Below are 11,293 nucleotides of genomic sequence, written 5' to 3' on the forward strand. Positions count from 1 at the left end.
CATCAATATATCTTTAAATATTAAATATAACAGTATTATTTATGGAACTGATTTTAATAATATCTACAACACCATCATCCATTCTTCTTTTTAAAATTGTTTCATTTTTAATTGTGTATGTGTGTATATGGGAGGGGTGCCTATGCATGCATGTGTGTAAAGTGCTTGCCGAGTCTGGAAGAGGTCATCAGATCCCGTAGAGCTGAAGTTACAGGCAGTTGTGAGCCACCTGGCAGGGGTACTGGGAATTGAACTCAGGCGATCTGGAAGAACAGTATGACTTAGCCATGGAGCCATCTCTTCAAACCCTACTATCCAAAGTTCGAAGAATAAAAGAACTGAGATGACCAAGAGTATTTTAGGTGATCTGAATGACGTGTTGGTTAATATAGCAAAACCAGATTATCTTTTCTGCCTAGAAGTGACAGACTCTTGTTTCTTCCCTGAAACTTATCTATAGAGTATAGTGTTTTAAAGCATAGAACTGAAGTCAAAATAGAAAACTCACAGACTTTAGACACCCACAAAGTCACTGCAGTAAAGGGCAGGACTTGAGTTTTCAGTCCCATTTGGGACAAAAGGAAGTACTCCTGAAGATACAAGAAGCTTAAGATAGCTTTCTTGTGTAAAGCAGGTGGGAGCCCAAGACAGCTTTAACTTTCCACAGTCTAAGGCGCTTCCTGAGAAACCCATACTTAACTCAATAATCTCAGTAGGGCGATGGTTCCCATAAAAATTCAGGACATCAGCCACTATAAATCCAATTTCATATTATTGTGTGAAAATAGAATCCTGAACTCATACAGAACTTACCGGCACCTACAAAAGCAAATATAAAAGTCCTTGAAAAAGATAGCTACATAACTCAGGGCACAAATGAATCCCTCGCAATACACAAGAATAAATAATTAAAATTGAATGCTACATAAGGAAATTCTCCACAAGGCAGACTAAGCAGATGCAGCAAAAAGAAATATCAGTGCTCCCTGAATTTGTGTTTTATTAAGCAAATAACATGAAAGTGATGACCAAAGAAAAACCCATAAAATGATTATAAACATATAAGAAGTAAAATCCATAAAATGATTGAAAACATATAAGAAGTAAAATAAAACTTAAATGAAACAACAAAATAAAAGAGTAAAAATGGAAATATTTGAACAAGATTAGGGATTTGTCATTTTACTTATACAAGTAACAAATATTTGTTGAACTTCGCTAAATATGTGGACACACAAAACCAGCCAGGGCAAAGCACATGTTTATGGTTCTTGATACAAGCTTCCTAAACTTAAAAGAATTCTCAGCTTTCGAAAGCCAATTCTAGGGTCTAGAGAGCTGGCTCAGTAGTTTAGAGCACTTGCTGCTCTTGCAGAGAGGTATGGGATTTCATCGCCAACACCCAGATCAACCACCTGTAACTCCAGTTCCAGGAGATTTGAGGCCCTCTTCTGACCTTTGTGGGCACCTTTACTTATGTGACACAGACACACTCAGGGACATATGTATTGAAAAAATAAAGTTTTTTAAAGTAAAATTATATATTGAAGTACTGAGTATATATTTTCATATGTTAATTTTGTACTTTTACACATAATCGTTTTCATAGATGGGAGAAGAGTAATGTGAAATACGAATCTAAATGGGAAGTTTAGGGCTGGAGAAACGGTTAAGAGCACTGCTGTTCTTCCAGAGGACCCAGCTTCAATCCCCAGCACTCATATGGCAGCTCACAACTGTCTGTAACTCCAGTTCCAGGGGAACCTGACACCCATGGAAAAACACCAATGCACATAAAATAAGAATTTAAAAAAAGAACAGGACATTTAAAAAACCTTCCACATGATTCTGATTCTTACTCAAAGTTGAGAAAAATCATAATCAATACTGTTAATTGCTACTTAAAAGAGTGTGACGTATGCTACTTTATACTGTCTTTCGTGTACCTAATTCTCAAAGAAAGAGGTGTGCTATAATCACATTTTGAGAAGATAAATTTACAAAAATAAACTTACAAAATAGAATACCGCCAGGCATGAACTCAGAAGATAGAGGCAGACAGATCTCTGTGAGTTCAAGGTGAGCTTGCTGGTCTGTATATCGAGTTTCAGGATAGTCAGGAGTACATAGAGACTGTCTCAAAAAAAAAAAAAGCAATAATAGAATACCGACATAGTATAATTAATTACTTTTCTCCTTGCTTTGACAAACAAAGAACGAGGGGAATGATTTTTTTCTCACTGTCTGAGATTACAGTCCATCATGTCGTGGGGGGGGGCATGGTAACAGGAGCAGCTGTCAGTTGAAGCCGCAGAAGGGTAAGGCTGCTGGCTCACATCTGGGTGCATCCGCAAGCAGAAGAGGGGGCAGTGCCAGAGCTCATCTGGTGTTCTCCCTTTTCACCTTTTATTCATACAGAAATTCCATCCCTTGGGATAAAGCCATCCCCATTAGGGGCGGGTCTCTCCCCTCTTCATCAGTACTCTCTAGAAATGCCCTTACACACATACCCAGAGCTGTGTCTCATTAGTGCACACCTAAAGTCTCTTGCTCCAGTTAGGTTGACATTAAAAACTGACCATCGCAAGTAAGTAAAGCCCTGGCTTGCCAAAGGACTCGGTGAGAGCATCTGATGCTAAAGGGGGGGGGATGAAGGTGCGTTTCTGTCTGTATGTTTTGAACGACAGCTATGTGGCGCCACCTAGGGCTTAGAGAAGTGTTTTTAGCTATGCAGACACTGCAAAAACAAGACAAGCAAAGAAAGCAAGAAAGAAAGGAAGGAAGGAAGGAAGGAAGGAAGGAAGGAAGGAAGGAAGGAAGGAAGGAAGGAAGGAAGGAAGGAAGGAAGAGAGAAATGAGGGAAGGAGGGAGAGGGATGGAGGGAGGGAGGGACGGAGGGAGGGAGGTAGGGAGGGAAGAGAAAGTCCAAATTTTCAGTAATAGCCATGTTCTGTTTCTTGAAGATCTAAGAGAATCTACATTCTACATTTCATTATATCTTTATATGTGGTTTTTATATTTTGGGCTACTTGACAGTGAATTGCATCTATATTTATCCCCTTTTGCCCCTTAAATACTGGGGGGAGAGGATTTTCTAAGATGAAGAGTAGTCTTATCAACCAAGAATAGAACTGCCCGGGATAATTAAGATTGCAGCTGTGGGTGCCACCCACTCTCTCACAAATTTATCACATAATATTGTCATTTTGTTTTTAAGTCAGAACTTGCTAACCTCTAATTAGTCTAAAATTTTTCAGTATACGCAATACTTATTTGATAGTGTGGTGACATATTTATGATTTATTAAAGCTTGCCTGAGGATTCAGAAAGCAAAGTCAGCCTCGAGTCATAGAGATCAGGCAGTGGCAGTACACACCTTTAATCCCAGGACTCAGGATTAAGGGGTAGACAGATCTCCGTTAGTTCAAGGCCACTATGGCCTACACAAGAGTGAAGAGTAACAGAACTCATGCCTTTGACCCCAGCACCTGGGATCCCATGCCTTTAATCTCAGCATTAGACAGGTATATAAGACAGGAGCAAGGTCTCAGAGCTGGGACTCGTTCTCCAGCCACATTGAGTACAGGAAGATACTGAAGTCTCAGGATTCTCCAGTCTGTAACAGTTTGGGATTTCAGTCTGAGGTAGAGTGCTTTGCCTTTCTGATCTTCAGCTTGAAGCTTGAACCCCAGTATCAGTCTCTGGGTCTTTTATTTTTCGCCGTACACAAAGGAAATGACACACACCCCATAGCATCATTTCTGTTCTGCCTAAAATACATTAGACAAATCTCACACAGCCCCAACCAGAACCCCTCTGAGACGGGGTTTCTCTGTGTAGCCCTGGCTGTCCTAGAACTCTGTAGAACAGGCTGGCCTAGCACTCAGAGACCCTCCTGCTTCTACCTCCTAAAGGCTGGGATTAAAGTCTAAAACTGCTTTCTTAAGAACCAAAGAGGTGGGAAATGGTGTTTTTGTTCGTATTCCCCCCACTCCTCACTGCCAAAGTTTCTATTCTAATTTCTCAACTTAGTTGCTCGTTGGTTTTGATTTTTTTTCTATTTATATAGTAGCCGAAAACCAGCACAGAGGGTGTAAAAATAACATTAAGATGCCATCTCAAAGACCATAGGAAAAATTTTCCAGGCCGAGAACATTCCTGCTTGGCTTTTCCACGAGAAAAGAACACCATAAAGAATGACTTTTGAAGGACGGGAGAGAGGGCTCAGCAGCTAAGAGCACTGCAATGACCCGCTTTACAGTGCCCAAACCTGCCTAGTGGAGCCCAATCATCCCTAATTCCAAGTCAAAGGAAGTCCAGTGCCCTCTTCTGGCCTCTGTGAGCACTGCATGAAGGTAGTGCACAGACCCATGCTCCAGCCAAAAGCACTAATACACAAAAAATAAAAACAAGGAAATCTTTTTTGATTGATTTTTGAAATTCTCTTTGTTTGATATCGGTGCACCCTTTTTTTTCTGCGTTGGCCAGCACGGGTGTTTCTAATTTTCTTTGTTCTGTTATAAACTCAGCAAGAATGGCTTCCCTGGAAACCCAAGCCGCTTTCAGAGGATACGGTGGGAAAGAATGGCCCTTGAAATGCTAAAATGGGGAGAACAGCTTGAGAATGTTAGGAGGCAAGAGGACTGACGTGAGAGATATTTTCATCTCTGCAGGCTTGGTGCCAACTCAGGGCCAAGTCAGGGAACCAGAAAAGTAACACTAGCAGCAGGTGAGACAGGAGCAGAGTCAGAATGGAAAAGTGACTCACACGCCGACGACAACCCTTGTCATTTGTCCTCAGGACGACTGCCAACAGTCACTGTTAGGCGAATTCTGTCACTAGTCAATCGCGAAAGGATCTGTGCTGTGAATATCCTCATTTGTGGAGAGTCATGTGCAATGTTACTTTCAGCCTAGGTGGGAAAGCGCATCTTAATCCTTCAAAAGAACGAAAGTTTCCAAGGGAGGCCTTACCCTGCCTGAGGAGTGGATGTGGGGTGGGGTGCGGGGAGGTGGAGGTGTGGGAGAAAGGGAGGGGGAACTGGTGCGTGTTTGTAAAATGGGGAAATTTAAATATAAAGACATTTTACAAATTTGAAAAAATGAAGTTTAAGAAAAAATTTTAATACTCTATAGCTTATGAACGTTGGGTTGAGAGTGTAAAGTGATGAGCTTCCTTATGTGTTAATGGAATGGTGTTTATTTTAAAGATTATTTTGTTTTTATTTATTTGTGTGCGTGTGCACGTGAGCGCGTTTATGCGCTTGTTAAGTGTCAGGAGAGGGTGCCTGGGGAGGTCTGAAAAGGACATTAGATCCTCTGGAGCTCAAGTTATAGGCAACTGTGGGTCCCACTAACATGGACCCCAGGGAACAACAAAACAAAAAAAAACCTTAGGTTCTCTAGAAGATCTGTATGCAGTCTTAATTGCTGAGCCATCTCTCCAGCTCCTAGAATGGCTTATACTGGTAATAACTTTCTAAAGCTGACTTCCTACTGTGTGTCACACACACTGTTTAAAATGTTTGTATTAGTCTGCTGCTGCTGCTATAGCAGATAGGATGGATTGGGTACCTTAGAAGTTCAAGATCAAATTCCTGGGTGATATACTATCTGGGGAGGACTCTCTCTACTTTTAGATGGCTGCCTGGGCAGAAGTAAGGAAAGAAAGACATATATTCCTTTTTTAATAAAAGCAAAGTCCAAGCCTGGTACCATTATTTCCCCGTAACCCTATTATGGATGAAAAGGCAACACAGTTTAGCCCAGAGAAAGGTCCATATATTCTGCCCTAACGATTCAACCTTATCCCTTGTATGTGGTACAGGCTGTGATGGGCCCTAAAGGAAGGCACTGGATTGTAGCCCTAGATGGATGCTTAGATGTAGTCGCCATCGTGTTTATTTACAGAGTCACAGTCTGACGGCTTTGTTGGGAGGTAGGGAAGACTTTCCAAGCTAGCGTCTAGATGGAAGAAGTAGGCCATGAGAGGTGGATTTGGAGGACTGTGTCTTCCTTCTGTCTCTTTCTGCTTCCTGGACGTCATGAGTTCAGCAGATCCGCTCCCCTGTGCCCTCTCTAGCCATGGAGTCAGCCATGCAGTGGAACTTCCGAGACCATGAGCTGAAATAACTCTTCCTCTAAACCAGTGGTTTAGCTGAGATCATGAGCTGAAATAACTCTTCCTCTAAACCAGTGGTTCTCAACCTTCCTATGGCTGTGGCCCATTAGTACAGTTCCTGTTGTGGTGACCCCCAGCCACAAAATTATTTCCTTGCTACTTCATAACTGTAGTCTTGCTAGTATTATGCTTGCGATTTTAAATATGTGACATGCAAGATAGGAGATATTTGACCCCCAAGGAGGTCAGGACCCACACAGGTTGAGAGCCACTGCTCTAACAAGTTTCAGGTATTTGTCCCAGTAGCCAAGATGTTGAATGACACATCTGTAATTCAGATTGCAGTGAGATGGGAGGCTGAGGGGAGGGTGCTCACAGAGTCGTCGTTGGGAAGGTTTCAGGTCTGTTTTTAAACCTCTGTCTTCCACTAGCATCACTGAGATTTGTTACTTTCATGGATTTTGCAATATGCCTTTGCTGCTATCTTCTGAGACTGACTGATCACATCTGCCATTTTTAATATATTTATTTTATGCATCTAAGTGTTTTGCCCACATGTATATATGTATGTATGTATGTATGTATGTATGTATGTATACCATGTATGTGTCTGCTGCCTATGGAGATCAGAAGTGTGCATGGAACCCCTTGAAACTAGAGTTGGAATGGCTCTGAGCTGCTGTATGGTTCTGGGAACTAAGCCCAGGTCCCCTGCAAGGAAAGAAGTGTTCTTAACCACGGAGCATCTCCCCATCTCTTCGTGCCTATTGCGCTGACACTCCACGTTCATGAAGTTCATTTTCATTAACAAGTAAGTCCAGGGACAGTCTTTCCTTTCAACATTCTAGAGGTGGCCTGAGGAGAAGACTGTTCTGGCTTCGTTTCTATGGCTGTGATAAAAGGCCATAACCGAAAGCAACTTTAGGGAGAAAGGGTTCGTTTGTCTCACAATTCCAGGTCACGGTTCGTCGGTGAGGGAAGTCAAGGCAGGAACTTGAGGATGGGCCTGCTCACCATTTCAGGCAGCATTACCTCTGATCAAGGCACTCGCTTCATAGTCAAAGAAGTGCAGCGAGAACCGTAAAGACGCTGCCTGCTACCTGGCTCACTTATACAGTTCAGGATCACCCGCTTAGGGAATGGTGCCGCCCACCCTCCTACATAGACAGATTCACAGTCAAGACAATGCCCCCCCCCAAATATGCTCATAGGCCAATTTGACCCAAGCAATTCCTTAATTGAGATTCTCTCCCTGGGTGACTCTGGGTTGTGTTAAAGCTCAGACTGTGACAGAATTAATCTTGGACACTACCGTGCTATTCAGGGTGGGGAAAGGTCCTGTTTGTAATTAGTTTACTTCATCCTTAGGCTTCACCTAGGAGGTGGCACATGAGTCCTTTCTGTTGTAGATTTTCCAGACTCAGAGCTGTACCATTCATCAGCTTCTTGGTAACAAATTATAGGGGACAGGGTAAAGAACCCTACAAGGATTCCCTTTGTCTAGGCATTCCATTTGACGGTTAGGGGAAACGGATGAAGATGGGGGTGAAAGGCAAAGGACTTTGGCTCTTCATATAGTCTCTCATTGCTATTTGCTGTTTATTCAGTTGCAAATCCTGAAACTCCAGTGGCGATGATCTTCAGAAAAGGCCAGCTCTGGCAACTAAAATCTTGGTTTGCAGTAATACTCTTTGCCCTGGGAGTGTGGCTCAGCGGTAGATAGAGCATTTGCATGAGGTCCCGGGTTCCAAAAATCTCTAGCACTACACCCACCAACAAAAATGGTTACTCGGGTGTTTCTAGAGCTTATATTAGGGTTCACATGCTGTGAATCTGTCTTTTATGGTCCAATGTCCAACCCACTGACTAGATTAGATCTGATACTACGGGATGGAGACAGCTTCAGTGGACTAACCCAGTCTGTTATCATTTTTGTAGAAGACCTCTGTTCATTTCTGTTACATGTGCTCACTGAGCAACTAATACGTGTCAGGCTCTATCCTATATACTATATTTAAACACCAAAATATAGAAATAAGAATTACTGATGACCTGGATGTATGTTGTACTAGACTGAGTCACTATATGTGGTACTCTGTAGATGGAGGCAAGATAGTATGAAACTATAAACCAGTAGCAAAAGCAGACTCTCGCCCCATAGATTTCCAGAAGAGCATCGAGGTAAACCATGGGGTATCATTCATCAGTAGATCAATGCACCAAGAACTCCAGGCAAGGCACAATCTTATGCATGAGAAAGTTTGAAACAGTATACTTCTTTGAGTCACCAGAAGATGTTTTAAAGCTACGTGTGTGTGTGTGTGTGTGTGTGTGTGTGTGTGTGTGTGTGTGTGTGTGTGTGTGTGTACAGAGGCCAAAGGATAAGCTCTGCTGTCATTCTCAGGGAAGACTGCCGGCTTTCTTCCAGACGGGTTTTCTCACTGGCCTGGAGTTCATCAGTTGAGCTAAGCCAACTGGCTAATGAGCCCCTGGGTCCTCCTATATCCACCTCCTTCCCCACAGCTGTGATTTCAAGTGCACACCACTGTGCCTGACATTTGCATGTAGGTTCTGGGGACTGAACTTGGGTCCTCTAGTTTGCAAGGCAAGCATTTTATCCACTGAGTTATTTTCCCAGTCCCTACCAAAACACTTCTTAACACTGTGGTACTGAACTCCAACATGAGCTATGGTGGTGTGCTTTTTAGGCTTTTATACTTTCAAAACATGTCTTTTCGGGGACAAATTAATAATACCCGTGTGTGCTTAGAATAACAATATAGTTTTGAAATATATTTGTTTCTGTTTATGCTAACTTAATTCTTTAATTTGTTTGTATGGTCTCAATCGTGTCCTCAGTAAAGACAGTGTACAAATCTGTACTGTAGGCCTGGCGTTGGTGGCGCGCGCCTTTAATCCCAGCACTCGGGAGGCAGAGGCAGGCGGATCTCTGTGAGTTCGAGGCCAGCCTGGTCTACAAGAGCTAGTTCCAGGACAGCCTCCAAAGCCACAGAGAAACCCTGTCTCGAAAAACCGAAAAAAAAAATCTGTACTGTAAAGGCCCTGATGCATCTTCCAAAAAAGAAATGAATGATACAGCCCAATTGTCTTCTGCCTACTCCCTTCCTGATGGTTTGTTTGTTTGTTTGTTTGTTTGCTTGTTTGTTTTGTAGTGCTGAAGATTAACCCCAGAGCCTTTCCTAAGCTAGGCAAACATTCTCTGACTGGGAACCCCCAGAAGCTCTCTAATTGTTTTAACGTTTCAAACACATCATGTCCCACACAAAAAATATCACCTTCCCGGACTACCTACCATCCAATGACAGCATGTCCCTTCATGGTATCATTTCACCCCAACTGTGGTCACATCACCATAATCTGAAGCCGTAAGTAGAGGGCCGGGGAGACGCCCCAGGGGCCAAGAGCACTGAGTGTTCTCCCAGAAGACTCAAGTCAGTTTCTCAGCACTCATGTTGGACAGGTCACAATTCCGGCTTCAGGGGATCCTATGCCCTCTTCTGGAGTGCATGGCCATTCCATTGACATGTACACTCTCCCCCACACAGCGTATATGTCATTAAAATTAAAAACACATCTTAAGAACAACCTAATACGGGCTGGAAAGATGGCTCAGAAGTTAAGAGCACTGGTGGCTCTTTCAGATGACTCAAGGTTCAATTCCCAGCACTCACATGGCAGCTCACAATTGTCTGTAACTTCAGCCCAGGGGATTCAATGCCCACTTTTAGCCTCTGAGGGCACCAGGCATGTATTAGTACACTGATACATGAAAAATAAAAACCAGAGACAGACATTGGGGTTCAAGCTTCAAGCTGAAGATCAGAGAAGCAAAGCAGCCAGCCACTAGCTCTTACCTCTACCTCAGACTGAAAGGACTGTCCTGTCTCCATGAATTCTCAGACACAAGAGCTCTGAGTTCCTGTCTCCTCCTTTTTTATATTCCTTTTCCTCCCAGCCATATCATTTCTATCTCCACCTCCCTAGTGCTGGGATTAAAGGCACGAGCTCTGTTACTCTTCACTTTTGTGGAGGCCAGAGTGACCTTGAACGTGGAGAGAACCATCTACCTGTCTCCTGAGTCCTGGGATTAAAGGTGTGTAGCACCACCTCCTAGTTTCTATAGCTAACTAGTATGATTGGCTTTGCATCCTGAACCCTCAGGCAAACTTTATTAAATCATAAATAATGTATCACCACAGTGCACAAACATATATAATATAAAAATAAAGGAAAAAATAAAATAAAACACAAGAGAAGAACTATCTCAGCCTATGTTTAAAATATATATAAAGTATATATACTTTAGATTATGATGTACTAAGAGGCAGGCGGATCTCTGTGAGTTCGAGGCCAGCCTGGTCTACAAGAGCTAGTTCCAGGAGAGCCTCCAAAGCCACAGAGAAACCCTGTCTCGAAAAACCAAAAAAAAAAGATTATGATGCACTAGATCTGTGCTTAGTTTGATATACATATGACATAAAATATATGTATATATGTAAAACTTCATTAAATGAGTATTAACTTATCCTAATATGTGCATATATACATTAATTTCCTATGACAAATGTAAAACCTTTAGAGAAATCTATTGATTGACTTTTTCATTTCCATAAATAACAAGACAGCTATATAGCTATATTTGAAAAACATTTGTGTAAACCCATGCCCACATTTCTTCTATAAATATATAATGTTCTCTGCTGACTCAATTCTGTCACTTTTTGTAGATTATAATTTCATATCATGTCTATATAAGAAAACAGTCTATGAAGTCAGGAATTTGTTTCAATGATTAAACAAAAAGATTTACTGGATTTTATTTTATGTGTATGTGTTGCCTGAGTCTATTTGTGGACCACATACTTGTAATGCTCAAGGAGGCCAGAAGAGGGTAGCAGAGGCTCTGAAACGGAGGTTACAGGTAGTTGTGAGCCTCCATGCAGATACTGAAAGCGAGATCCAGACACTCTACATGAGTGCTATTAATCGCTCTTAACTGCTAAGTCATCCCCTCACCCCCTTTTAACAATTTTTTTTAGAAATTCTATTTTAGTTTTATTCTTAGCCATGCCATCCTCCACGATGGCAGCAACAGATACCACAATTCAGTCAAGACTGAGTGTGTCGTGAATAATAAAAACCCAGAGACAG

The sequence above is a fragment of the Mesocricetus auratus genome, unplaced genomic scaffold, assembly GCF_017639785.1.
Source record: "Mesocricetus auratus isolate SY011 unplaced genomic scaffold, BCM_Maur_2.0 Super-Scaffold_100007, whole genome shotgun sequence".
Lineage (NCBI taxonomy): Eukaryota > Metazoa > Chordata > Mammalia > Rodentia > Cricetidae > Mesocricetus > Mesocricetus auratus.